This window comes from Carcharodon carcharias, chromosome 21 (assembly GCF_017639515.1).
Source record: "Carcharodon carcharias isolate sCarCar2 chromosome 21, sCarCar2.pri, whole genome shotgun sequence".
Taxonomy (NCBI): Eukaryota; Metazoa; Chordata; class Chondrichthyes; order Lamniformes; family Lamnidae; genus Carcharodon; species Carcharodon carcharias.
In genome coordinates this window covers 78,047,890-78,075,828 of record NC_054487.1, presented here as the reverse complement: position 1 = coordinate 78,075,828, position 27,939 = coordinate 78,047,890, and positions in this window count along the sequence as shown.

The window sequence follows — 27,939 nt, the reverse complement described above, 5'->3', positions numbered from 1 at the left end:
GCGTGTTGCTGAGGGAGTGTTGCTGAGGGAGTGTTGCTGAGGGCGTGTTGCTGAGGGAGTGTTGCTGAGGGAGTTTTGCTGAGGGAGTGTTGCTAAGTGAGTGTTGTTGAGGGAGTGTAGCTGAGGGAGTGTGCTGAGGGGGTGTTGCTGAGGGAGTGTAGCTGAGGGGATGTTGCTGAGGGAGTGTGTCTGAGAGTGTGTTGCTGAGGGAGTGTTGCTGAGGGACTGTATCTGAGGGAGTGTAGCTGAGGGAGAGTTGCTGAGGGAGTGTTGCTGAGGGAGTGTATCTGAGGGTGTGTAGCTGAGGGAGTGTATCTGAGAGAGTGTAGCTGAGGGAGAGTTGTTGAAGCGGTGTTGCTGAGTGAGTGTTGCTGAGGCTGTTGCTGAGGGTGTGTTGCTGAGGGAGTGTAGCTGAGGGAGTGTTGCTGAGGGAGTGTAGTTGAGTGAGTGTAGCTGAGGTGGTGTAGCTGAGGGAGGGTAGCTGAGTGAATGTTGCTGAGTGAGTGTTGCTGAGGGAGTGTAGCTGAGGGACTGTAGCTGAGGGAGTGTAGCTGAGGGAGTGTTGCTGAGGGGGTGTTGCTGAGGGAGTCTAGCTGTGGGAGTGCAGCTGAGGGGATGTTGCTGAGGGAGTGTTGCTGTCGGAGTGTAGCTGAGGGAGTGTAGCTGAGGGAGAGTAGCTGAGGGAGTGTAGCTGAGGGAGTGTTTCTGAGGGAGTGTTGCTGAGGGAGTGTAGCTGAGCGAGTGTAGCTGCGGGAGTGTAGTTGATGGAGTGTTGCTGAGGGAGTTTAGCTGAGGGAGTGTTGCTGAGGGCGTGTAGCTGAGGGAGTGTAGTTGATGGAGTGTTGCTGAGGGAGTGTAGCTGAGGGAGTGTAGTTGATGGAGTGTAGCTGAGGGTGTGTAGCTGAGGGAGTGTAGCTGAGGGAGTGTAGCTGAGGGGGTTTAACTGAGGGAGTGTTGCTGAGGGAGTGTAGCTGAGGGAGTGTCGCTGAGGGAGTGTAGCTGAGGGGGTTTAACTGAGGGAGTGTTGCTGATGGAGTGTAGCTGAGTGAGTGTTGTTGAGGGAGTGTAGCTGCAGGAGTGTTGCTGAGGGAGTGTAGCTGAGGGGGTTTTGCTGAGGGAGTGTAGCTGAGGAATTGTAGCTGAGGGGATGTTGCTGAGGGAGTGTAGCTGAGGGCGTGTAGTTGATGGAGTGTTGCTAAGGGAGTGTAGCTGAGGGAGTTTAGCTGAGGGAGTGTAGCTGAGGGCGTGTTGCTGAGGGAGTGTTGCTGAGGGAGTGTTGCTGAGGGCGTGTTGCTGAGGGAGTGTTGCTGAGGGAGTTTTGCTGAGGGAGTGTTGCTGAGTGAGTGTTGTTGAGGGAGTGTAGCTGAGGGAGTGTGCTGAGGGGGTGTTGCTGAGGGAGTGTAGCTGAGGGGATGTTGCTGAGGGAGTGTGTCTGAGAGTGTGTTGCTGAGGGAGTGTTGCTGAGGGACTGTATCTGAGGGAGTGTAGCTGAGGGAGAGTTGCTGAGGGAGTGTTGCTGAGGGAGTGTATCTGAGGGTGTGTAGCTGAGGGAGTGTATCTGAGAGAGTGTAGCTGAGGGAGAGTTGTTGAAGCGGTGTTGCTGAGTGAGTGTTGCTGAGGCTGTTGCTGAGGGTGTGTTGCTGAGGGAGTGTAGCTGAGGGAGTGTTGCTGAGGGAGTGTAGTTGAGTTAGTGTAGCTGAGGTGGTGTAGCTGAGGGAGGGTAGCTGAGTGAATGTTGCTGAGTGAGTGTTGCTGAGGGAGTGTAGCTGAGGGACTGTAGCTGAGGGAGTGTAGCTGAGGGAGTGTTGCTGAGGGGGTGTTGCTGAGGGAGTCTAGCTGTGGGAGTGCAGCTGAGGGGATGTTGCTGAGGGAGTGTTGCTGTCGGAGTGTAGCTGAGGGAGTGTAGCTGAGGGAGAGTAGCTGAGGGAGTGTAGCTGAGGGAGTGTTTCTGAGGGAGTGTTGCTGAGGGAGTATTGCTGAGGGAGTGTTGCTGTGTGAGTGTTGTTGAGTGAATGCAGCTGAGGGAGTGTTGCTGAGGAAGTGTTGTTGAGGGAGTGTAGCTGAGGGGATGTTGCTGAGGGAGTGTGTCTGAGAGTGTGTTGCTGAGAGAGTGTAGCTGATGGATTGTTGTTGAGGGAGTGCCGCTGAGGGAGTGTAGCTGAGGGAGTGTTGCTGAGGGAGTGTTGCTGAGGGAGTGTAGCTGAGGAGGTGTTGCTGAGGGAGTGTTGCTGGTGGAGTGTTGCTGAGGGAGTGTAGCTGAGGAGGTGTTGCTGAGGGAGTGTAGTTGATGGAGTGTTGCTGAGGGAGTGTAGCTGAGGGAGTGTTGCTGAGGGAGTGTAGCTGAGATAGTGTAGCAGAGGGCATGTTGCTGAGGGGTTGTTGCTGAGGGAGTGTTGCTGAGGGAGTGTTGCTGAGGGAGTGTTGCTGAGGGAGTGTAGCTGAGGAGGTGTTGCTGAGGGTGTGTAGTTGATGGAGTGTTGCTGAGGGAGAGTAGCTGAGGGGCTGTTGCTGAGGGAGTGTAACTGAGTGAGTGTAGCTGAGGGAGTGTTGCTGAGGGAGTGTAGCTGAGGGAGTTTTGCTGAGGGGGTGTTGCTGAGGGGGTGTAGCTGAGGGAGTGTAGCTGAGGGAGTGTTGCTGAGGGAGTGTTGCTGAGGGAGTGTTGTTGAGTGTGTGTAGCTGAGGGTGTGTAGCTGAGGGAGTGTTGCTGAGGGAGTTTAGCTGAGGGAGTGTAGCTGAGGGGGTTTTGCTGAGGGAGTGTAGCTGAGGGAGTGTAGCTGAGGGAGTGTATCTGAGGGTGGGTAGCTGAGGGAGTGTAGCTGAGGGCGTGTAGCTGAGGGAGTATAGCTGAGGGAGTGTTGCTGAGGGAGTGTAGCTGAGGGAGTTTTGCTGAGGGAGTGTTGCTGAGCCAGTTTTGCTGAGGGAGTGTGGCTGAGGGTGTGTTGCTGTGAGAGTTTTGCTGAGGGAGTGTAGCTGAGGGCGTGTAGCTGAGGGAGTGTAGTTGATGGAGTGTTGCTGAGGGATTGTAGCTGAGGGAGTGTTGCTGAGGGAGTGTAGCTGAGGGAGTGTTTTGGAGGGAGTGCCGCTGAGGGAGTGTTGCTGAGGGAGTGTGGCTGAGGGGGTGTTGCTGAGGGAGTTTAGCTGAGGGAGTGTAGCTGAGGGAGTGTTGCTGAGGGAGTGTAGCTGAGCGAGTGTAGCTGCGGGAGTGTAGTTGATGGAGTGTTGCTGAGGGAGTTTAGCTGAGGGAGTGTTGCTGAGGGAGTGTAGCTGAGGGCGTGTAGCTGAGGGAGTGAAGTTGATGGAGTGTTGCTGAGGGAGTGTAGCTGAGGGAGTGTAGCTGAGGGAGTGTGGCTGAGGGAGTGTAGCTGAGGGGGTTTAACTGAGCGAGTGTTGCTGAGGGAGTGTAGCTGAGGGAGTGTAGCTGAGGGAGTGTAGCTAAGGGGGTTTAACTGAAGGAGTGTTGCTGAGGGAGTGTAGCTGAGGGAGTGTAGCTCAGGGTGTGTACCTGAGGGAGTGTTGCTGAGGGAGTGTTGCTGAGGGAGTGTTGCTGAGGGAGTGTTGCTGAGTGAGTGTTGTTGAGGGAGTGTTGCTGAGGGAATGTAGCTGAGGGGGTGTTGCTGAGGGAGTTTCGCTGAGGAAGTGTAGCTGAGGGGATGTTGCTGAGGGAGCGTAGCTGAGGGCGTGTAGTTGATGGAGTGTTGCTAAGGGAGTGTAGCTGAGGGAGTTTAGCTGAGGTAGTGTAGCTGAGAGTGTGTTGCTGAGGGCGTGTTGCTGAGGGAGTGTTGCTGAGGGAGTGTAGCTGAGGGCGTGTAGCTGAGGGAGTGAAGTTGATGGAGTGTTGCTGAGGGAGTGTAGCTGAGGGAGTGTAGCTGAGGGAGTGTAGCTGAGGGAGTGTAGCTGAGGGGGTTTAACTGAGGGAGTGTTGCTGAGGGAGTGTAGCTGCGGGAGTGTAGCTGAGGGAGTGTAGCTGAGGGGGTTTAACTGAAGGAGTGTTGCTGAGGGAGTGTAGCTGAGGGAGTGTAGCTCAGGGTGTGTACCTGAGGGAGTGTTGCTGAGGGAGTGTTGCTGAGGGAGTGTTGCTGAGGGAGTGTTGCTGAGTGAGTGTTGTTGAGGGAGTGTTGCTGAGGGAGTGTAGCTGAGGGGGTGTTGCTGAGGGAGTTACGCTGAGTGAGTGTAGCTGAGGGGATGTTGCTGAGTGAGCGTAGCTGAGGGCGTGTAGTTGATGGAGTGTTGCTAAGGGAGTGTAGCTGAGGGAGTTTAGCTGAGGGAGTGTAGCTGAGAGTGTGTTGCAGAGGGCGTGTTGCTGAGGGAGTGTTGCTGAGGGAGTGTAGCTGAGGGCGTGTAGCTGAGGGAGTGAAGTTGATGGAGTGTTGCTGAGGGAGTGTAGCTGAGGGAGTGTAGCTGAGGGAGTGTAGCTGAGGGAGTGTAGCTGAGGGGGTTTTGCTGAGGGAGTGTAGCTGAGGGAGTGTAGCTGAGGGAGTGTATCTGAGGGTGGGTAGCTGAGGGAGTGTAGCTGAGGGCGTGTAGCTGAGGGAGTATAGCTGAGGGAGTGTTGCTGAGGGAGTGTAGCTGAGGGAGTTTTGCTGAGGGAGTGTTGCTGAGCCAGTTTTGCTGAGGGAGTGTGGCTGAGGGTGTGTTGCTGTGGGAGTTTTGCTGAGGGAGTGTAGCTGAGGGCGTGTAGCTGAGGGAGTGTAGTTGATGGAGTGTTGCTGAGGGAGTGTAGCTGAGGGAGTGTAGCTGAGGGAGTGTAGTTGAGGGAGTGTAGCTGAGGGGGTTTAACTGAGGGAGTGTTGCTGAAGGAGTGCTGCTGAGGGAGTGTCGCTGAGGGACTGTATCTGAGGGAGTGTAGCTGAGGGAGAGTTGCTGAGGGAGTGTTGCTGAGGGAGTGTATCTGAGGGTGTGTAGCTGAGGGATTGTATCTGAGAGAGTGTAGCTGAGGGACAGTTGTTGAAGCGGTGTTGCTGAGTGAGTGTTGCTGAGGGTGTAGCTGAGGGGGTGTTGCTGAGGGTGTTGCTGAGGGTGTGTTGCTGAGGGAGTGTTGCTGAGGGAGTGTAGCTGAGATAGTGTAGCAGAGGGCATGTTGCTGAGGGGTTGTTGCTGAGGGAGTGTTGCTGAGGGAGTGTTGCTGAGGGAGTGTAGTTGATGGAATGTTGCTGAGGGAGTGTTGCTGAGGGAGTGTTGCTGAGGGTGTGTAGCTGAGGGAGTGTAGCTGAGGGGGTGTTGCTGAGGGACTGTTGCTGGGGGAGTGTAGCTGAGGGAGTCTAGCTGAGGGGGTGTTGCTGAGGGCGTGTTGCTGAGTGAGTGTTGTTGAGTGAGTGTAGCTGAGGGAGTGTTGCTGAGGGGGTGTTGCTGAGGGATTGTAGCTGAGGGAGTGTTGCTGAGGGAGTGTAGCTGAGGGAGTGTTTTGGAGGGAGTGCCGCTGAGGGAGTGTTGCTGAGGGAGTGTGGCTGAGGGGGTATTGCTGAGGGAGTGTGGCTGAGGGGGTGTGGCTGAGGGAGTGTAGCTGAGGGGGTTTAACTGAGCGAGTGTTGCTGAGGGAGTGTAGCTGAGGGAGTGTAGCTGAGGGAGTGTAGCTAAGGGGGTTTAACTGAAGGAGTGTTGCTGAGGGAGTGTAGCTGAGGGAGTGTAGCTCAGGGTGTGTACCTGAGGGAGTGTTGCTGAGGGAGTGTTGCTGAGGGAGTGTTGCTGAGTGAGTGTTGTTGAGGGAGTGTTGCTGAGGGAGTGTAGCTGAGGGGGTGTTGCTGAGGGAGTTTCGCTGAGGAAGTGTAGCTGAGGGGATGTTGCTGAGGGAGCGTAGCTGAGGGCGTGTAGTTGATGGAGTGTTGCTAAGGGAGTGTAGCTGAGGGAGTTTAGCTGAGGTAGTGTAGCTGAGAGTGTGTTGCTGAGGGCGTGTTGCTGAGGGAGTGTTGCTGAGGGAGTGTAGCTGAGGGCGTGTAGCTGAGGGAGTGAAGTTGATGGAGTGTTGCTGAGGGAGTGTAGCTGAGGGAGTGTAGCTGAGGGAGTGTAGCTGAGGGGGTTTAACTGAGGGAGTGTTGCTGAGGGAGTGTAGCTGCGGGAGTGTAGCTGAGGGAGTGTAGCTGAGGGGGTTTAACTGAAGGAGTGTTGCTGAGGGAGTGTAGCTGAGGGAGTGTAGCTCAGGGTGTGTACCTGAGGGAGTGTTGCTGAGGGAGTGTTGCTGAGGGAGTGTTGCTGAGGGAGTGTTGCTGAGTGAGTGTTGTTGAGGGAGTGTTGCTGAGGGAGTGTAGCTGAGGGGGTGTTGCTGAGGGAGTTTCGCTGAGTGAGTGTAGCTGAGGGGATGTTGCTGAGGGAGCGTAGCTGAGGGCGTGTAGTTGATGGTGTTTTGCTAAGGGAGTGTAGCTGAGGGAGTTTAGCTGAGGGAGTGTAGCTGAGAGTGTGTTGCTGAGGGAGTGTTGCTGAGTGAGTGTTGTTGAGGGAGTGTAGCTGAGGGAGTGTTGCTGAGGGACTGTATCTGAGGGTGTGTAGCTGAGGGAGTGTAGGCGAGGGAGTGTAGCTGAGGGAGTTTTGCTCAGGGAGTGTTGCTGAGGGAGTGTATCTGAGGGAGTGTAGCTGAGGGAGAGTTGCTGAAGCGGTGTTGCTGACTGAGTGTTGCTGAGGGGGTGTAGCTGATGGAGTATAGCTGAGGGGGTGTAGCTGAGGGAGTGTAGCTGAGGAAGTGTTGCTGAGGGAGTGTTGCTGAGGGAGTGTTGGTGAGGGAGTGTAGCTGAGGGAGTGTTGTTGAGGGAGTGTTGCTGAGGGAGTGTTGCTGAGGGAGTGTTGCTGAGGGACTGTATCTGAGGGAGTGTAGCTGAGGGAGAGTTGCTGAGGGAGTGTTGCTGAGGGAGTGTATCTGAGGGTGTGTAGCTGAGGGAGTGTAGCTGAGGGAGAGTTGTTGAAGCGGTGTTGCTGAGTGAGTGTTGCTGAGGGGGTGTAGCTGATGGAGTGTAGCTGAGGGGGTATAGCTGAGGGAGTGTTGCTGAGGGAGTGTATCTGAGGGAGTTTTGCTGAGGGAGTGTTGCTGAGGGAGTGTATCTGAGGGTGTGTAGCTGAGGGAGTGTATCTGAGGGAGTATTGCTGAGGGAGTGTTGCTGAGGGAGTGTATCTGATGAGTGTAGCTGAGGGAGAGTTGCTGAGGGAGTGTTGCTGAGGGAGTGTATCTGAGGGTGTGTAGCTGAGGGAGTGTAGCTGAGGGAGAGTTGTTGAAGCGGTGTTGCTGAGTGAGTGTTGCTGAGGGGGTGTAGCTGATGGAGTGTAGCTGAGGGGGTATAGCTGAGGGAGTGTTGCTGAGGGAGTGTATCTGAGGGAGTTTTGCTGAGGGAGTGTTGCTGAGGGAGTGTATCTGAGGGTGTGTAGCTGAGGGAGTGTATCTGAGGGAGTTTTGCTGAGGGAGTGTTGCTGAGGGAGTGTATCTGAGGGTGTGTAGCTGAGGGAGTGTAGCCGAGGGAGTTTTGCTGAGGGAGTGTTGCTGAGCGAGTGTATCTGAGGGAGTGTAGCTGAGGGAGAGTTGCTGAAGCTGTGTTGCTGACTGAGTGTTGCTGAGGGGGTGTAGCTGAGGGAGTGTAGCTGAGGAAGTGTAGCTGAGGGAGTGTAGCTGAGGGAGTGTAGCTGAGGGAGTGTAGCTCAGGGTGTGTACCTGAGGGAGTGTTGCTGAGGGAGTGTTGCTGAGGGATTGTAGCTGAGGGAGTGTTTTGGAGGGAGTGCCGCTGAGGGAGTGTTGCTGAGGGAGTGTGGCTGAGGGGGTGTTGCTGAGGGAGTTTAGCTGAGGGAGTGTAGCTGAGGGAGTGTTGCTGAGGGAGTGTAGCTGAGCGAGTGTAGCTGCGGGAGTGTAGTTGATGGAGTGTTGCTGAGGGAGTTTAGCTGAGGGAGTGTTTCTGAGGGAGTGTAGCTGAGGGCGTGTAGCTGAGGGAGTGAAGTTGATGGAGTGTTGCTGAGGGAGTGTAGCTGAGGGAGTGTAGCTGAGGGAGTGTGGCTGAGGGAGTGTAGCTGAGGGGGTTTAACTGAGCGAGTGTTGCTGAGGGAGTGTAGCTGAGGGAGTGTAGCTGAGGGAGTGTAGCTAAGGGGGTTTAACTGAAGGAGTGTTGCTGAGGGAGTGTAGCTGAGGGAGTGTAGCTCAGGGTGTGTACCTGAGGGTGTGTTGCTGAGGGAGTGTTGCTGAGGGAGTGTTGCTGAGTGAGTGTTGTTGAGGGAGTGTTGCTGAGGGAGTGTAGCTGAGGGGGTGTTGCTGAGGGAGTTTCGCTGAGGAAGTGTAGCTGAGGGGATGTTGCTGAGGGAGCGTAGCTGAGGGCGTGTAGTTGATGGAGTGTTGCTAAGGGAGTGTAGCTGAGGGAGTTTAGCTGAGGGAGTGTAGCTGAGAGTGTGTTGCTGAGGGCGTGTTGCTGAGGGAGTGTTGCTGAGGGAGTGTAGCTGAGGGCGTGTAGCTGAGGGAGTGAAGTTGATGGAGTGTTGCTGAGGGAGTGTAGCTGAGGGAGTGTAGCTGAGGGAGTGTAGCTGAGGGAGTGTAGCTGAGGGGGTTTAACTGAGGGAGTGTTGCTGAGGGAGTGTAGCTGAGGGAGTGTAGCTGAGGGAGTGTAGCTAAGGGGGTTTAACTGAAGGAGTGTTGCTGAGGGAGTGTAGCTGAGGGAGTGTAGCTCAGGGTGTGTACCTGAGGGAGTGTTGCTGAGGGAGTGTTGCTGAGGGAGTGTTGCTGAGTGAGTGTTGTTGAGGGAGTGTTGCTGAGGGAGTGTAGCTGAGGGGGTGTTGCTGAGGGAGTTTCGCTGAGGAAGTGTAGCTGAGGGGATGTTGCTGAGGGAGCGTAGCTGAGGGCGTGTAGTTGATGGAGTGTTGCTAAGGGAGTGTAGCTGAGGGAGTTTAGCTGAGGGAGTGTAGCTGAGAGTGTGTTGCTGAGGGCGTGTTGCTGAGGGAGTGAAGTTGATGGAGTGTTGCTAAGGGAGTGTAGCTGAGGGAGTGTAGCTGAGGGAGTGTAGCTGAGGGAGTGTAGCTGAGGGGGTTTAACTGAGGGAGTGTTGCTGAGGGAGTGTAGCTGAGGGAGTGTAGCCGAGGGAGTGTAGCTGAGGGGGTTTAACTGAAGGAGTGTTGCTGAGGGAGTGTAGCTGAGGGAGTGTAGCTCAGGGTGTGTACCTGAGGGAGTGTTGCTGAGGGAGTGTTGCTGAGGGAGTGTTGCTGAGGGAGTGTTGCTGAGTGAGTGTTGTTGAGGGAGTGTTGCTGAGGGAGTGTAGCTGAGGGGGTGTTGCTGAGGGAGTTTCGCTGAGTGAGTGTAGCTGAGGGGATGTTACTGAGGGAGCGTAGCTGAGGGCGTGTAGTTGATGGTGTTTTGCTAAGGGAGTGTAGCTGAGGGAGTTTAGCTGAGGGAGTGTAGCTGAGAGTGTGTTGCTGAGGGAGTGTTGCTGAGTGAGTGTTGTTGAGGGAGTGTAGCTGAGGGAGTGTTGCTGAGGGACTGTATCTGAGGGTGTGTAGCTGAGGGAGTGTAGCTGAAGGAGAGTTGTTGAAGCGGTGTTGCTGAGTGAGTGTTGCTGAGGGGGTGTAGCTGATGGAGTGTTGCTGAGGGGGTATAGCTGAGGGAGTGTTGCTGAGGGAGTGTATCTGAGGGATTGTAGCTGAGGGAGTGTAGCTGAGGGAGTGTAGCTGAGGGAGTTTTGCTCAGGGAGTGTTGCTGAGGGAGTGTATCTGAGGGTGTGTAGCTGAGGGAGTGTAGCTGAGGGAGTTTTGCTGAGGGAGTGTTGCTGAGCGAGTGCATCTGAGGGAGTGTAGCTGAGGGAGAGTTGCTGAAGCGGTGTTGCTGACTGAGTGTTGCTGAGGGGGTGTAGCTGATGGAGTATAGCTGAGGGGGTGTAGCTGAGGGAGTGTAGCTGAGGAAGTGTTGCTGAGGGAGTGTTGCTGAGGGAGTGTTGGTGAGGGAGTGTAGCTGAGGGAGTGTTGTTGAGGGAGTGTTGCTGAGGTAGTGTTTCTGAGGGAGTGTTGCTGAGGGACTGTATCTGAGGGAGTGTAGCTGAGGGAGAGTTGCTGAGGGAGTGTTGCTGAGGGAGTGTATCTGAGGGTGCGTAGCTGAGGGCGTGTAGTTGATGGAGTGTTGCTGAGGGAGTGTAGCTGAGGGCGTGTAGCTGAGGGAGTGAAGTTGATGGAGTGTTGCTGAGGGAGTGTAGCTGAGGGAGTGTAGCTGAGGGAGTGTAGCTGAGGGAGTGTAGCTGATGGGGTTTAACTGAGGGAGTGTTGCTGAGGGAGTGTAGCTGAGGGAGTGTAGCTGAGGGAGTGTAGCTGAGGGGGTTTAACTGAAGGAGTGTTGCTGAGGGAGTGTAGCTGAGGGAGTGTAGCTCAGGGTGTGTACCTGAGGGAGTGTTGCTGAGGGAGTGTTGCTGAGGGAGTGTTGGTGAGGGAGTGTAGCTGAGGGAGTGTTGTTGAGGGAGTGTTGCTGAGGGAGTGTTTCTGAGGGAGTGTTGCTGAGGGACTGTATCTGAGGGAGTGTAGCTGAGGGAGAGTTGCTGAGGGAGTGTTGCTGAGGGAGTGTATCTGAGGGTGCGTAGCTGAGGGCGTGTAGTTGATGGAGTGTTGCTAAGGGAGTGTAGCTGAGGGAGTTTAGCTGAGGGAGTGTAGCTGAGAGTGTGTTGCTGAGGGCGTGTTGCTGAGGGAGTGTTGCTGAGGGAGTGTAGCTGAGGGCGTGTAGCTGAGGGAGTGAAGTTGATGGAGTGTTGCTGAGGGAGTGTAGCTGAGGGAGTGTAGCTGAGGGAGTGTAGCTGAGGGGGTTTAACTGAGGGAGTGTTGCTGAGGGAGTGTAGCTGAGGGAGTGTAGCCGAGGGAGTGTAGCTGAGGGGGTTTAACTGAAGGAGTGTTGCTGAGGGAGTGTAGCTGAGGGAGTGTAGCTCAGGGTGTGTACCTGAGGGAGTGTTGCTGAGGGAGTGTTGCTGAGGGAGTGTTGCTGAGGGAGTGTTGCTGAGTGAGTGTTGTTGAGGGAGTGTTGCTGAGGGAGTGTAGCTGAGGGGGTGTTGCTGAGGGAGTTTCGCTGAGTGAGTGTAGCTGAGGGGATGTTACTGAGGGAGCGTAGCTGAGGGCGTGTAGTTGATGGTGTTTTGCTAAGGGAGTGTAGCTGAGGGAGTTTAGCTGAGGGAGTGTAGCTGAGAGTGTGTTGCTGAGGGAGTGTTGCTGAGTGAGTGTTGTTGAGGGAGTGTAGCTGAGGGAGTGTTGCTGAGGGACTGTATCTGAGGGTGTGTAGCTGAGGGAGTGTAGCTGAAGGAGAGTTGTTGAAGCGGTGTTGCTGAGTGAGTGTTGCTGAGGGGGTGTAGCTGATGGAGTGTTGCTGAGGGGGTATAGCTGAGGGAGTGTTGCTGAGGGAGTGTATCTGAGGGATTGTAGCTGAGGGAGTGTAGCTGAGGGAGTGTAGCTGAGGGAGTTTTGCTCAGGGAGTGTTGCTGAGGGAGTGTATCTGAGGGTGTGTAGCTGAGGGAGTGTAGCTGAGGGAGTTTTGCTGAGGGAGTGTTGCTGAGCGAGTGCATCTGAGGGAGTGTAGCTGAGGGAGAGTTGCTGAAGCGGTGTTGCTGACTGAGTGTTGCTGAGGGGGTGTAGCTGATGGAGTATAGCTGAGGGGGTGTAGCTGAGGGAGTGTAGCTGAGGAAGTGTTGCTGAGGGAGTGTTGCTGAGGGAGTGTAGGTGAGGGAGTGTAGCTGAGGGAGTGTTGTTGAGGGAGTGTTGCTGAGGTAGTGTTTCTGAGGGAGTGTTGCTGAGGGACTGTATCTGAGGGAGTGTAGCTGAGGGAGAGTTGCTGAGGGAGTGTTGCTGAGGGAGTGTATCTGAGGGTGAGTAGCTGAGGGCGTGTAGTTGATGGAGTGTTGCTGAGGGAGTGTAGCTGAGGGCGTGTAGCTGAGGGAGTGAAGTTGATGGAGTGTTGCTGAGGGAGTGTAGCTGAGGGAGTGTAGCTGATGGGGTTTAACTGAGGGAGTGTTGCTGAGGGAGTGTAGCTGAGGGAGTGTAGCTGAGGGAGTGTAGCTGAGGGGGTTTAACTGAAGGAGTGTTGCTGAGGGAGTGTAGCTGAGGGAGTGTAGCTCAGGGTGTGTACCTGAGGGAGTGTTGCTGAGGGAGTGTTGCTGAGGGAGTGTTGGTGAGGGAGTGTAGCTGAGGGAGTGTTGTTGAGGGAGTGTTGCTGAGGGAGTGTTTCTGAGGGAGTGTTGCTGAGGGACTGTATCTGAGGGAGTGTAGCTGAGGGAGAGTTGCTGAGGGAGTGTTGCTGAGGGAGTGTATCTGAGGGTGCGTAGCTGAGGGCGTGTAGTTGATGGAGTGTTGCTAAGGGAGTGTAGCTGAGGGAGTTTAGCTGAGGGAGTGTAGCTGAGAGTGTGTTGCTGAGGGCGTGTTGCTGAGGGAGTGTTGCTGGTGGAGTGTAGCTGAGGGCGTGTAGCTGAGGGAGTGAAGTTGATGGAGTGTTGCTGAGGGAGTGTAGCTGAGGGAGTGTAGCTGAGGGAGTGTAGCTGAGGGGGTTTAACTGAGGGAGTGTTGCTGAGGGAGTGTAGCTGCGGGAGTGTAGCTGAGGGAGTGTAGCTGAGGGGGTTTAACTGAAGGAGTGTTGCTGAGGGAGTGTAGCTGAGGGAGTGTAGCTCAGGGTGTGTACCTGAGGGAGTGTTGCTGAGGGAGTGTTGCTGAGGGAGTGTTGCTGAGGGAGTGTTGCTGAGTGAGTGTTGTTGAGGGAGTGTTGCTGAGGGAGTGTAGCTGAGGGGGTGTTGCTGAGGGAGTTTCGCTGAGTGAGTGTAGCTGAGGGGATGTTGCTGAGGGAGCGTAGCTGAGGGCGTGTAGTTGATGGTGTTTTGCTAAGGGAGTGTAGCTGAGGGAGTTTAGCTGAGGGAGTGTAGCTGAGAGTGTGTTGCTGAGGGAGTGTTGCTGAGTGAGTGTTGTTGAGGGAGTGTAGCTGAGGGAGTGTTGCTGAGGGACTGTATCTGAGGGTGTGTAGCTGAGGGAGTGTAGCTGAAGGAGAGTTGTTGAAGCGGTGTTGCTGAGTGAGTGTTGCTGAGGGGGTGTAGCTGATGGAGTGTAGCTGATGGGGTATAGCTGAGGGAGTGTTGCTGAGGGAGTGTATCTGAGGGATTGTAGCTGAGGGAGTGTAGCTGAGGGAGTGTAGCTGAGGGAGTTTTGCTCAGGGAGTGTTGCTGAGGGAGTGTATCTGAGGGTGTGTAGCTGAGGGAGTGTAGCTGAGGGAGTTTTGCTGAGGGAGTGTTGCTGAGCGAGTGCATCTGAGGGAGTGTAGCTGAGGGAGAGTTGCTGAAGCGGTGTTGCTGACTGAGTGTTGCTGAGGGGGTGTAGCTGATGGAGTATAGCTGAGGGGGTGTAGCTGAGGGAGTGTAGCTGAGGAAGTGTTGCTGAGGGAGTGTTGCTGAGGGAGTGTTGGTGAGGGAGTGTAGCTGAGGGAGTGTTGTTGAGGGAGTGTTGCTGAGGGAGTGTTTCTGAGGGAGTGTTGCTGAGGGACTGTATCTGAGGGAGTGTAGCTGAGGGAGAGTTGCTGAGGGAGTGTTGCTGAGGGAGTGTATCTGAGAGTGTGTAGCTGAGGGAGTGTAGCTGAGGGAGAGTTGTTGAAGCGGTGTTGCTGAGTGAGTGTTGCTGAGGGGGTGTAGCTGATGGAGTGTAGCTGAGGGGGTATAGCTGAGGGAGTGTTGCTGAGGGAGTGTATCTGAGGGAGTTTTGCTGAGGGAGTGTTGCTGAGGGAGTGTATCTGAGGGTGTGTAGCTGAGGGAGTGTATCTGAAGGAGTTTTGCTGAGGGAGTGTTGCTGAGGGAGTGTATCTGAGGGTGTGTAGCTGAGGGAGTGTAGCCGAGGGAGTTTTGCTGAGGGAGTGTTGCTGAGCGAGTGTATCTGAGGGAGTGTAGCTGAGGGAGAGTTGCTGAAGCTGTGTTGCTGACTGAGTGTTGCTGAGGGGGTGTAGCTGAGGGAGTGTAGCTGAGGAAGTGTAGCTGAGGGAGTGTAGCTGAGGGAGTGTAGCTGAGGGAGTGTAGCTCAGGGTGTGTACCTGAGGGAGTGTTGCTGAGGGAGTGTTGCTGAGGGAGTGTTGCTGAGGGAGTGTTGCTGAGGGAGTGTACCTGAGGGGGTGTTGCTGAGGGAGTTTCGCTGAGGAAGTGTAGCTGAGGGGATGTTGCTGAGGGAGCGTAGCTGAGGGCGTGTAGTTGATGGAGTGTTGCTAAAGGAGTGTAGCTGAGGGAGTTTAGCTGAGGGAGTGTAGCTGAGAATGTGTTGCTGAGGGCGTGTTGCTGAGGGAGTGTTGCTGAGGGAGTGTAGCTGAGGGCGTGTAGCTGAGGGAGTGAAGTTGATGGAGTGTTGCTGAGGGAGTGTAGCTGAGGGAGTGTAGCTGAGGGAGTGTAGCTGAGGGAGTGTAGCTGAGGGGGTTTAACTGAGGGAGTGTTGCTGAGGGAGTGTAGCTGAGGGGGTTTAACTGAAGGAGTGTTGCTGAGGGAGTGTAGCTGAGGGAGTGTAGCTCAGGGTGTGTACCTGAGGGAGTGTTGCTGAGGGTGTGTTGCTGAGGGAGTGTTGGTGAGGGAGTGTAGCTGAGGGAGTGTTGTTGAGGGAGTGTTGCTGAGGGAGTGTTTCTGAGGGAGTGTTGCTGAGGGACTGTATCTGAGGGAGTGTAGCTGAGGGAGAGTTGCTGAGGGAGTGTTGCTGAGTGAGTGTTGTTGAGGGAGTGTTGCTGAGGGAGTGTAGCTGAGGGGGTGTTGCTGAGGGAGTTTCGCTGAGTGAGTGTAGCTGAGGGGATGTTACTGAGGGAGCGTAGCTGAGGGCGTGTAGTTGATGGTGTTTTGCTAAGGGAGTGTAGCTGAGGGAGTTTAGCTGAGGGAGTGTAGCTGAGAGTGTGTTGCTGAGTGAGTGTTGCTGAGTGAGTGTTGTTGAGGGAGTGTAGCTGAGGGAGTGTTGCTGAGGGACTGTATCTGAGGGTGTGTAGCTGAGGGAGTGTAGCTGAAGGAGAGTTGTTGAAGCGGTGTTGCTGAGTGAGTGTTGCTGAGGGGGTGTAGCTGATGGAGTGTTGCTGAGGGGGTATAGCTGAGGGAGTGTTGCTGAGGGAGTGTATCTGAGGGATTGTAGCTGAGGGAGTGTAGCTGAGGGAGTGTAGCTGAGGGAGTTTTGCTCAGGGAGTGTTGCTGAGGGAGTGTATCTGAGGGTGTGTAGCTGAGGGAGTGTAGCTGAGGGAGTTTTGCTGAGGGAGTGTTGCTGAGCCAGTGCATCTGAGGGAGTGTAGCTGAGGGAGAGTTGCTGAAGCGGTGTTGCTGACTGAGTGTTGCTGAGGGGGTGTAGCTGATGGAGTATAGCTGAGGGGGTGTAGCTGAGGGAGTGTAGCTGAGGAAGTGTTGCTGAGGGAGTGTTGCTGAGGGAGTGTTGGTGAGGGAGTGTAGCTGAGGGAGTGTTATTGAGGGAGTGTTGCTGAGGTAGTGTTTCTGAGGGAGTGTTGCTGAGGGACTGTATCTGAGGGAGTGTAGCTGAGGGAGAGTTGCTGAGGGAGTGTTGCTGAGGGAGTGTATCTGAGGGTGCGTAGCTGAGGGCGTGTAGTTGATGGAGTGTTGCTGAGGGAGTGTAGCTGAGGGCGTGTAGCTGAGGGAGTGAAGTTGATGGAGTGTTGCTGAGGGAGTGTAGCTGAGGGAGTGTAGCTGATGGGGTTTAACTGAGGGAGTGTTGCTGAGGGAGTGTAGCTGAGGGAGTGTAGCTGAGGGAGTGTAGCTGAGGGGGTTTAACTGAAGGAGTGTTGCTGAGGGAGTGTAGCTGAGGGAGTGTAGCTCAGGGTGTGTACCTGAGGGAGTGTTGCTGAGGGAGTGTTGCTGAGGGAGTGTTGGTGAGGGAGTGTAGCTGAGGGAGTGTTGTTGAGGGAGTGTTGCTGAGGGAGTGTTTCTGAGGGAGTGTTGCTGAGGGACTGTATCTGAGGGAGTGTAGCTGAGGGAGAGTTGCTGAGGGAGTGTAGCTGAGGGAGTGTATCTGAGGGTGCGTAGCTGAGGGCGTGTAGTTGATGGAGTGTTGCTAAGGGAGTGTAGCTGAGGGAGTTTAGCTGAGGGAGTGTAGCTGAGAGTGTGTTGCTGAGGGCGTGTTGCTGAGGGAGTGTTGCTGAGGGAGTGTAGCTGAGGGCGTGTAGCTGAGGGAGTGAAGTTGATGGAGTGTTGCTGAGGGAGTGTAGCTGAGGGAGTGTAGCTGAGGGAGTGTAGCTGAGGGGGTTTAACTGAGGGAGTGTTGCTGAGGGAGTGTAGCTGCGGGAGTGTAGCTGAGGGAGTGTAGCTGAGGGGGTTTAACTGAAGGAGTGTTGCTGAGGGAGTGTAGCTGAGGGAGTGTAGCTCAGGGGGTGTTGCTGAGGGAGTTTCGCTGAGTGAGTGTAGCTGAGTGGATGTTGCTGAGGGAGCGTAGCTGAGGGCGTGTAGTTGATGGTGTTTTGCTAAGGGAGTGTAGCTGAGGGAGTTTAGCTGAGGGAGTGTAGCTGAGAGTGTGTTGCTGAGGGAGTGTTGCTGAGTGAGTGTTGTTGAGGGAGTGTAGCTGAGGGAGTGTTGCTGAGGGACTGTATCTGAGGGTGTGTAGCTGAGGGAGTGTAGCTGAAGGAGAGTTGTTGAAGCGGTGTTGCTGAGTGAGTGTTGCTGAGGGGGTGTAGCTGATGGAGTGTAGCTGATGGGGTATAGCTGAGGGAGTGTTGCTGAGGGAGTGTATCTGAGGGATTGTAGCTGAGGGAGTGTAGCTGAGGGAGTGTAGCTGAGGGAGTTTTGCTGAGGGAGTGTTGCTGAGGGAGTGTATCTGAGGGTGTGTAGCTGAGGGAGTGTAGCTGAGGGAGTTTTGCTGAGGGAGTGTTGCTGAGCGAGTGCATCTGAGGGAGTGTAGCTGAGGGAGAGTTGCTGAAGCGGTGTTGCTGACTGAGTGTTGCTGAGGGGGTGTAGCTGATGGAGTATAGCTGAGGGGGTGTAGCTGAGGGAGTGTAGCTGAGGAAGTGTTGCTGAGGGAGTGTTGCTGAGGGAGTGTTGGTGAGGGAGTGTAGCTGAGGGAGTGTTGTTGAGGGAGTGTTGCTGAGGGAGTGTTTCTGAGGGAGTGTTGCTGAGGGACTGTATCTGAGGGAGTGTAGCTGAGGGAGAGTTGCTGAGGGAGTGTTGCTGAGGGAGTGTATCTGAGAGTGTGTAGCTGAGGGAGTGTAGCTGAGGGAGAGTTGTTGAAGCGGTGTTGCTGAGTGAGTGTTGCTGAGGGGGTGTAGCTGATGGAGTGTAGCTGAGGGGGTATAGCTGAGGGAGTGTTGCTGAGGGAGTGTATCTGAGGGGGTTTTGCTGAGGGAGTGTTGCTGAGGGAGTGTATCTGAGGGTGTGTAGCTGAGGGAGTGTATCTGAAGGAGTTTTGCTGAGGGAGTGTTGCTGAGGGAGTGTATCTGAGGGTGTGTAGCTGAGGGAGTGTAGCCGAGGGAGTTTTGCTGAGGGAGTGTTGCTGAGCGAGTGTATCTGAGGGAGTGTAGCTGAGGGAGAGTTGCTGAAGCTGTGTTGCTGACTGAGTGTTGCTGAGGGGGTGTAGCTGAGGGAGTGTAGCTGAGGAAGTGTAGCTGAGGGAGAGTAGCTGAGGGAGTGTAGCTGAGGGAGTGTAGCTCAGGGTGTGTACCTGAGGGAGTGTTGCTGAGGGAGTGTTGCTGAGGGAGTGTTGCTGAGGGAGTGTTGCTGAGGGAGTGTACCTGAGGGGGTGTTGCTGAGGGAGTTTCGCTGAGGAAGTGTAGCTGAGGGGATGTTGCTGAGGGAGCGTAGCTGAGGGCGTGTAGTTGATGGAGTGTTGCTAAAGGAGTGTAGCTGAGGGAGTTTAGCTGAGGGAGTGTAGCTGAGAATGTGTTGCTGAGGGCGTGTTGCTGAGGGAGTGTTGCTGAGGGAGTGTAGCTGAGGGCGTGTAGCTGAGGGAGTGAAGTTGATGGAGTGTTGCTGAGGGAGTGTAGCTGAGGGAGTGTAGCTGAGGGAGTGTAGCTGAGGGAGTGTAGCTGAGGGGGTTTAACTGAGGGAGTGTTGCTGAGGGAGTGTAGCTGAGGGGGTTTAACTGAAGGAGTGTTGCTGAGGGAGTGTAGCTGAGGGAGTGTAGCTCAGGGTGTGTACCTGAGGGAGTGTTGCTGAGGGAGTGTTGCTGAGGGAGTGTTGGTGAGGGAGTGTAGCTGAGGGAGTGTTGTTGAGGGAGTGTTGCTGAGGGAGTGTTTCTGAGGGAGTGTTGCTGAGGGACTGTATCTGAGGGAGTGTAGCTGAGGGAGAGTTGCTGAGGGAGTGTTGCTGAGGGAGTGTATCTGAGGGTGCGTAGCTGAGGGCGTGTAGTTGATGGAGTGTTGCTAAGGGAGTGTAGCTGAGGGAGTTTAGCTGAGGGAGTATAGCTGAGAGTGTGTTGCTGAGGGCGTGTTGCTGAGGGAGTGTTGCTGAGGGAGTGTAGCTGAGGGCGTGTAGCTGAGGGAGTGAAGTTGATGGAGTGTTGCTGAGGGAGTGTAGCTGAGGGAGTGTAGCTGAGGGAGTGTAGCTGAGGGGGTTTAACTGAGGGAGTGTTGCTGAGGGAGTGTAGCTGAGGGAGTGTAGCTGAGGGAGTGTAGCTGAGGGGGTTTAACTGAAGGAGTGTTGCTGAGGGAGTGTAGCTGAGGGAGTGTAGCTCAGGGTGTGTACCTGAGGGAGTGTTGCTGAGGGAGTGTTGCTGAGGGAGTGTTGCTGAGTGAGTGTTGTTGAGGGAGTGTTGCTGAGGGAGTGTAGCTGAGGGGGTGTTGCTGAGGGAGTTTCGCTGAGTGAGTGTAGCTGAGGGGATGTTGCTGAGGGAGCGTAGCTGAGGGCGTGTAGTTGATGGTGTTTTGCTAAGGGAGTGTAGCTGAGGGAGTTTAGCTGAGGGAGTGTAGCTGAGAGTGTGTTGCTGAGGGCGTGTTGCTGAGGGAGTGTTGCTGAGGGAGTTTTGCTGAGGGAGTGTTGCTGAGTGAGTGTTGTTGAGGGAGTGTAGCTGAGGGAGTGTTGCTGAGGGACTGTATCTGAGGGTGTGTAGCTGAGGGAGTGTAGCTGAAGGAGAGTTGTTGAAACGGTGTTGCTGAGTGAGTGTTGCTGAGGGGGTGTAGCTGATGGAGTGTAGCTGAGGGGGTATAGCTGAGGGAGTGTTGCTGAGGGAGTGTATCTGAGGGATTGTAGCTGAGGGAGTGTAGCTGAGGGAGTGTAACTGAGGGAGTTTTGCTCAGGGAGTGTTGCTGAGGGAGTGTATCTGAGGGTGTGTAGCTGAGGGAGTGTAGCTGAGGGAGTTTTGCTGAGGGAGTGTTGCTGAGCGAGTGTATCTGAGGGAGTGTAGCTGAGGGAGAGTTGCTGAAGCGGTGTTGCTGACTGAGTGTTGCTGAGGGGGTGTAGCTGATGGAGTATAGCTGAGGGGGTGTAGCTGAGGGAGTGTAGCTGAGGAAGTGTTGCTGAGGGAGTGTAGCTGAGGGAGTGTAGCTGAGGGAGTGTTGTTGAGGGAGTGTAGCTGAGGGAGTGTTGTTGAGGGAGTGTTGCTGAGGGAGTGTTGCTGAGGGACTGTATCTGAGGGAGTGTAGCTGAGGGAGAGTTGCTGAGGGACTGTTGCTGAGGGAGTGTATCTGAGGGTGTGTAGCTGAGGGAGTGTAGCTGAGGGAGAGTTGTTGAAGCGGTGTTGCTGAGTGAGTGTTGCTGAGGGGGTGTAGCTGATGGAGTGTAGCTGAGGGGGTATAGCTGAGGGAGTGTTGCTGAGGGAGTGTATCTGAAGGAGTTTTGCTGAGGGAGTGTTGCTGAGGGAGTGTATCTGAGGGTGTGTAGCTGAGGGAGTGTATCTGAGGGAGTTTTGCTGAGGGAGTGTTGCTGAGGGAGTGTATCTGAGGGTGTGTAGCTGAGGGAGTGTAGCCGAGGGAGTTTTGCTGAGGGAGTGTTGCTGAGCGAGTTTATCTCTGTATCTGAGGGAGTGTAGCTGAGGGAGAGTTGCTGAAGCGGTGTTGCTGACTGAGTGTAGCTGAGGGAGTGTAGCTGAGGAAGTGTAGCTGAGGGAGTGTAGCTGAGGGAGTGTTGTTGAGGGAGTGTTGCTGAGGGACTGTATCTGAGGGAGTGTAGCTGAGGGAAAGTTGCTGAGGGAGTTTTGCTGAGGGAGTGTTGCTGAGGGAGTGTATCTGAGGGTGTGTAGCTGATGGAGTATTGCTGAGGGAGTGTAGCTGAGGGAGTGTTGCTGAGGGAGTGTAGCTAAAGGGATTTTGCTGAGAGGGTTTAGCTGAGGGAGTGTCGCTGTGGGAGTGTAGCTGTGGGAATGTAGCTGAGGGTGTGTTGTTGAGGGGGTGTTGCTGAGGGAGTGTTGCTGAGGGGGTGTTGCTGAGGGAGTGTAGCTGAGGGAGTGTTTTTGAGGGGGTGTTGCTGAGGGAGTGTGGCTGAGGGAGTGTAGCTAAAGGGATTTTGCTGAGGGGGTTTAGCTGAGGGAGTGTAGCTGAGGGTGTAGCTGAGAGGGTGTTGCTGAGGAAGTGTTGCTGAGGGAGTGTAGCTGAGGGAGTGTAGCTGAGGGCGTGTTGCTGAGGTGTTGTTGCTGAGGGAGTATCGCTGAGGGGGTGTTGCTGAAGCGGTGTTGCTGAGTGAGGGTATCTGAGGGAGTGCTGCCGAGGTGATGTAGCTGAGGGAGTGCTGCTGAGGGAGTGTATCTGAGGTAGTGCTGCATGAGAAAATAAACTGAAGACCCATCCACCTGCTCGGATGGATGTCGAAGAGCCTATGGCATTATTTAACAGAAGCAGGGGAATTCTCCTTGATGTTCTGACCAATATTTTTCCCTCAATCAACATCCCAAAAATAAATATATGGGTCATTATTACATTGCTATTTATGGGAGCTTGCTGTGCTAAAATTGGCTGCTGCATTTCCTACATTACAACAGTCACTACACTTCAAAAGTAACTTCTTGGCTGTGAAGCGCCCTGAGATGTCCTGTAGTTGTGACAAGCGCTAAATAAACACAAGTCTTTCTTTCTCCTTTTTACTTATGCTGAGACTCCTGACTCGTTCAACTTTCTAACCTCTGTTACCTTGAGGTCACCCAAATTTCTGCTGCACGTGTCTTAACTTGCACTAACTCCTATTCCCCTAGCATCCCTGTTGTCGCTGATCTACATTGGCTCCTGGTCAAGCAACGTCTAGATTTTAAAATTCTCATCCTTGTTTTTAAATCTCTCTGAGGCCTCGTCCCCTCCCTATCTCTGTAATCTGCTACAACCTCAGAACCCTCAAAGATACCTGCTCTCCTCGAATTCTGGCCTCTTGAGCATTCCCGATTTTAATCGCTCCACCACTGCTGGCCACGCCAACAATTGCCTAGTCAAAAACTGTGGAATATCCTCCTTTCACTCTCGGCCTCTAAATCCCACTTCCCTCCTTTAAGATGCTGCTTAAAACCTACCTCTTTGCCCAAGCTTTTTGTCACCTGATAATATACCCTCATGTGGCGCCGCATCATGCTTTGTTTTATAACGTGGCTGTTTCGTTACGTGAAAGGTGCTATATAAATGTAAGTTGTAGTTGTTGAAACCTTAAGTCGATGACCTGTCTACCCTGTAAGGATGGAGTAAAAGAAACAAATCCCATGGTACTATTTTGAAGTTGTCCATGGTGACCTGGCCAATAATTACCCTTCAACCAATATTACTAAAAAAAAGTTTGTCCAATCATTATGTTGCCACTTGTGTGGGCTTACAAAATGGCTGTCGTGTTTCCTACATTTTCACTACAAAAACTAATGTGTTTTCTGCAAAGCTTCAGGTCTTAGAAGGCACTATGTAAACGCAAGTACTTTCCCTGTCTTTCTAATATAACGGAACAATAAATGCTCAGGTGCTGAATTCCATGGTTGTATGGATAGTTTAAGATCGCCACGGATAATTTAGAAATGATTTGTTTCAACATGCCGGGCTGTACTTTTCAAAAAATAAATCAATGCCTGGGGTTTATTAGAAGCATGCCGTGTCAATTATATGTGCAGCTCACAACACTAAGGGCAGCTATTTGTTTGGTAGTACAGAACTTGAGCATTGCTGAAGTGTCCTGATGAGCGCAGGATGAAAAGCTTTGACATGTCTCTTTTCTCAGCAATACTCAATGCACAGGGCCTGGTTCTCACATGGAATGAACTGTCAGCCACTGGCAGATAAACTCAGTCTTTGGAGGAAGGCTACAACAGGGAGGGTTTCTCACGACAAACTCACTAATGAGAATCTTTCCTTTTGACTTTGCAGCTATGATTTTTTTTCTCTTTCTGACAGGCAGCAACGCTAATCTAATTGGGGGACAAATTGGTGGGAATCGGGCCTGTAGTTTCAGGGGTGAAACAGGCCAAAAGCACGCCAATTTAGTAACGCAGTGGCCCGCACACATGGACATGTGCCAGTGAATATGTTGGTGTGTGTGTAGTGGGTGTGTGTGTGTGTGTGTGTGTGTGTGTGTGTGTGAGTGAGTATGTTTGTGTGTTTGTGTGAGCTAGTGTGTTGGTGAGTCTGTGGGGGTGTGTGAGTGAGTGCGTCAGTGAGTGTGTGCATGTGTGAGTGAGTATGTCGGTGAGAGTGTGTGTGTGTGTGTGTTGTGTGCACGTGTGTGAATGAGTGTGTCACTGAGTGTGTGGGGATGTGTGTGTGAGTGTGTGAGTGAGTGTGTGCAGGTGTGTGTGTGAGGGAGTGTGTTGGTGAGTGTGTGGGGGTGTGTGTTTGCATGAGTGATATGTCGGTGACTGTGTGTGTGCACGTGCGTCAGTGAGTGTGTCAGTGAGTATGTGGGGATGTGTGTGTGAGTGTGTGCGGGTGTGTGTGTGTGGGGGAGTGTGTCGGTGACTGTGTGTGTGTGTGTGCACGTGCATCAGTGAGTGTGTCAGTGAGTACGTGGGGATGTGTGTGTGTGTATCAGTGTGTGGGGGCATGTGTGCTCGTGCGAGCGGGTGTGTCGATGAGTGTGTGGCGGTGTGTGTGCATGTGCGAGTGAGTGTTTGTCTGTACAAAGTGCAAGATTCTGAAAAAAGTTGCAAATATTTATTTTGACAGCTGTTTATAATTTTTTTTGTAAATTGGCTGAATGTTTGCATTGTTTCCTATTCATTGCCCAGTTAGAATAAATCAAGTCTTGTCACATAGACTGCTGTAGAAGATAAATGGAACTGCTTCTTAGTATTTCTGCACAGCACAATGTGAATAGCTTGTTTGCTTTCTTGATCAAAAAAGAATAAACACATATTGAAGCTCATAAATTAATAATCAGAGAAGGGTCTCTGACAAGGTGGCACAAACGCTGTATTGTTTGCATCAGAATGAAATAAGTGTGTTTGCTCTGATTGAAATCTAAAATAACAAGTAGTAATTTTAGGAGTTGCAATGAATGAATAAAATAGGTAATCGGCAGGAAATCTGGTGGGAAAATTGCTCTGTAAATGTAGGAAAATACTAAACATTCTGGTTCTGATTGCAGCTAGAGTGAGCAGAGCAATTTTCCCTCCATAATTGGATGAATTACCCTAAAATGGACACCCTGGTTCATCTGTGACTCCAACAACAATGTGCATTTATGTAGCACCATTACTGAAGTAAAATGCCCCGTCCCGTTTCACGGGATTGTTAGTTATGTAAGGAGATATTATTATGGCTGGTGACCAGAAACTACGTCAAAGAGGTAGGTTTTAAGGAGCATCTCAAAAGGAAGGAATAAGGGTAGGGAGGCGAAGAGGTTTAAGGAGAGAATTCTAGGGTTTGGGGCCTTGACAGGCAGGCATGGCTGCCAATGGTAGAGCGATTAAAATCGAGATGCTCAAGAAACCAGAATTGGAGGAGTGCAGAGATTCTTGAGTGGTTGTGAGATTAGAGATAGGGGCAGATTTGTGACTAAGGGTGAGAATTTTAAAATAACTGGACAATTAATGCCTTGAAACTGTTTGAAATTCCTGTATGAAGATCACTCATTTCCCCTCTATAAGTATACAGAGTCATATGAACCTCTACTGCTTTTGATCAATATTTCAGTCACCTCTTAGGCAGGAGTATCAAGGAATGTGGAACTAAAACATAGACACATCCAGTGGCGTACACTCCGATGTTATCTGGGTAAACAGGGTGAAGTTGTACAAGGGCAGATTGCACAAACCAGGCTTGTAATTTCTTGGATATAAACAATTAAGGAATGACCTGTGTGGAGTGTTTAAAATGAGTAGAGAATTTGATAGGTACACAGTTTGAATCTGGTGCTGGAGTTAAGGACACACAGGGCTTGACCTTAAAATTAGAACAAAGACATTCAATGATGATGTGGCGTTTAAAAACCTGGAACTCTCTGCTGCTATAGGCTGTTCAGGCCGGGGATCATTTAAAATTTCAAAACTGAATATAAGAACATAAGAACTAGGAGCAGGAATAGGCAATTCAGCCCTTCGAACCTGCCCCACCATTCATTACGATCATGGCTGATCTAATTTTGGCCTCAACTCCAATTTCCCACCCTCTCCCCATAACCTTTCAACCCGTTACTAATTAAAAATCTGTCCATCTCCTCCTTAAATTTATTCAGTGTCGCAGCATCCACAGGACTCTGAGGTAGTGAATTCCACAGATTCACGACCCTTTGAGAAAAGTAATTCCTCCTCATCTCTGATTTAAATCTACCACCCCTTAGCCTAAAACTATGGCCTCTCATTCTAGAATGTCCCACAAGGGGAAACATCTGCTCCAAATCTACTTTGTCTATCCCCTTTAGCATCTTATATACCTCAATTAGATCTCCTCTCATCCTTCTAAACTCTAGCGAGTATAGGCCTAAACTGCTCAATCTCGCCCCATAAGACAAGCCCCGCATCTCTGGAATCAACCTAGTGAACCTCCTCTGAACTGCCTCCAATGCAACTACATCCTTCCTCAAATAATGGGACCAAAACTGTGCACAGTACTCCAGGTGCGGTCTCACTAACGCCTTGTACAGTTGCAACAACACTTCCCTATTTTTATACTCTATTCCTTTAGCGATAAATGCCAAAATTCCATTTGCCTTCCTTATTACCTGCTGTACCTGCATACTAGCTTTCAGCAATTCATGCACGGGGACACCCAGGTCCCTCTACACTGAAGTATTCTGAAGTTTCTCTCCATTTAAATAACAAGTCGCCTTTTTATTCTTCTGACCAAAATGGATAACCTCACACTTATCCACGTTAAACTCCATCTGCCAAATTTTGGCCCATTCATCTAACCTGTCCATATCCATTTGTAAATTTCTTATTTCTCCATTGCAACTTATTTTCCCACCTATTTTGGTGTCATCTATAAATTTAGCTAATTTACCTTCTATCCCTGAATCCAAGTCATTAATATAGATTGTAAATAGTTGGGGCCTAAGGGCCGAACCCTGTGGCACCCCACTAGTTACAGCTTGCCATCCAGAAAAAAACCTATTTATCCACACTCTCCGCTGTCTGTTGGTTAGCCAATCCTCTATCCAAGCTAATATATTACCCCTAACTCCGTGTGATCTTATCTTGTGTATTAATCTTTTGTGCGGCACCTTATCAAAGGCCTTCTGGAAGTCCAGATATACTACATCTGCAGGATCCCCATTATCCACTTTGCTTGTAACATCTTCAAAGAACTCTAGCAAATTAGTCAAACACGATTTACTCTTCATAAAACCATGCTGACTCTGATGGATTGCATTTTGACTTTCCAAATGCCCCATTACTACTTCCTTAATAATGGATTCCAACAATTTCCCAATGACAGACGTTAAACTAACTGGCCTATAGTTTCCTACTTTCTGCCTCCCCCCTTTTTTAATAAGGGTGTTATATTAGTATTTTTCCAATCCTCTGGAACCTTTCCAGAATCCAGGGAATTTTGGAATATTATAGCCAATTCATCCACTCTCTCCGCTGCCACTTCCTTTAAGACCCTGGGATGTAGGCCATCAGGTCCTGGGGACTTGTCACCCTTTAATCCCAATAGTTTGCTCAGTACTTTTCCTCTAGTGACAGTGATTGTTCTAAGTTCTTCCTTCTCTATACCCTCTGCTCTACCTGTTACTATTGGGGTGGTACTAACTGAGATGGGTAGATTTATGTTAGGCCAGGGGATAAAGGGCTACAGAACCAAGGTAGGTGGTAGGAATTAAGGTATGGATCAGCTTCAATTGAATTGATTGGCAGACACATTGGCATAGTGGTCGCTGGGCCAGTGATCCAGAGGCCCAGGCTAATGTTCAGGGGACACGGGTTCAAATCTCACTGTGGCAGCTGGTGGAATTTTAAATTCAATTAATAAAATCTGGAATTAAAAGCTAGACTCAGTAACAGTGACCACGAAACCATTGTCGATTGTCGTAAAATCCATCTGGTTCATTAATGCCCTTTAGGGAAGGAAATCTGCCATCCTTACCCGGTCTGGCCTATATGTGACTCCAGACCCACAGCAATGTGGTTGACTCTTAACTGCCCTCTGAAATGGCCTAGCAAGCCAACTCAGTTCAAGGGCACTTAGGGACGGGCAACAAAGGCTGGCCTGGCCAGTGACATCCACATCCCATGAAAATAAATAAATTAATAGAAAGCTTAAGGTGCTGAATGGCCTGTTCCTGGCGTCTCCTTCTTTGGTTTGGTGTCAACTTCTTTTGGTGAAACGTTTCGGGATGTTTTACTGCCTTACGAGTGCTATATAAATGCGAGTTGTTGTTGTTATGAGTGAGCATTTGCTCTTTGGGGGTTATTCAGATTTAAAATTGAAGGAGAGGATTATATTTTGGTGAGCTCAGCAGTAAGCAAGCAGCTGCCTGTACATTTCACCCTTGAAACACAAAACTATGCCAATTTACCACAGCTATCCATCTGCGTGGAACTGAATCCGCACCCCCCCACCCCCGCCAACTTTTCCCTCCTTTGTTCACCAGCTTTGAGTCAATCGCTCTCCGTATTTTTAGCCTTGGGGTATTGGATCCTTAAATCTGACTACATTTCACGCTGACATCCATGGGATTAGGTACTGGGGGCTAAGTGTGCAAGTGATATCCTACAAAATGATTAACTATCAATCATCTCACCTGCTAAGTGACTTCCCAATTCCCTTTGGGCTGGAGCAAGATTTTACGTCCAATATTTACGGGGTTTTATTGGGCTACTTCAATCTGCTTCAGAACGCAATTACAAAATCAATAGCACTGTCAGTAAACATTAACATACTCATTAACGCTCTGTTCCTGAGGATTACAACTTCCTCAGAGTCATCAGTTTTAAATCGGTAAAATGGGACCAACGTTCCTGGAGATCCACAAGTTCCTGAAACTTCTTTCCGGAATGTTTCAGCAGCTTTACATCCTGGGATCATGGAACGGTTACCGCGCAGCAAGAGGCCATTCAGACCATTGTGGTCTGTGACGGTATTGGAAAGGCATCCCACTTTGTCAATTTACCGTGAATTATTTTCTCTCCTATTTCTGGCAGGAACCTCACTGGCCTGAATTTCATGCTCCCCTGCTGGCGGGTTTTTAGGCGGCGGCGGGGGTGGGGGGTGGGTGGGGAGGAGGGGGGCGGGTGGCGAGTGTGAGCGTGAACTTGAAGGGCGGGTTCCTGACCTCGCAGTGATTTTGCGCTGGGGTTGGCGAGACCTCAGGCAGGATGCCCGCCCTTTGCCCCAGTTGAGGCACGCAGGCGCCTCGGGGAAATCGCTTTCACTTGCGAAACGTTGACTGAAGGTGAACAAAAGCTTTTAAGGACCTGTCCCCTCATGTGAAACTGTCAGCTGAGCTGGGACACGTCCGTTAATTCTTAGTACAGCCTTTTGAAACGTTCACGAAACCTCATCCCGCCCGTGGATGAGGTTCCATGAAAAATGGGAAGGCCGCCTGGGCTCTTTGCCTGCCCACCACACCCCCCCACCCCCCTCCGTCAACCTTAAGGTTGGACGGGCAGCTCGGTTTGTTAGTTTAATTGATATTTAAATGGCCTTAATAGGCCTTTGACAGCGCGCCTGCCGAACTTCAAATCTAAGAGACGCGCGGTGACGGACGCCCG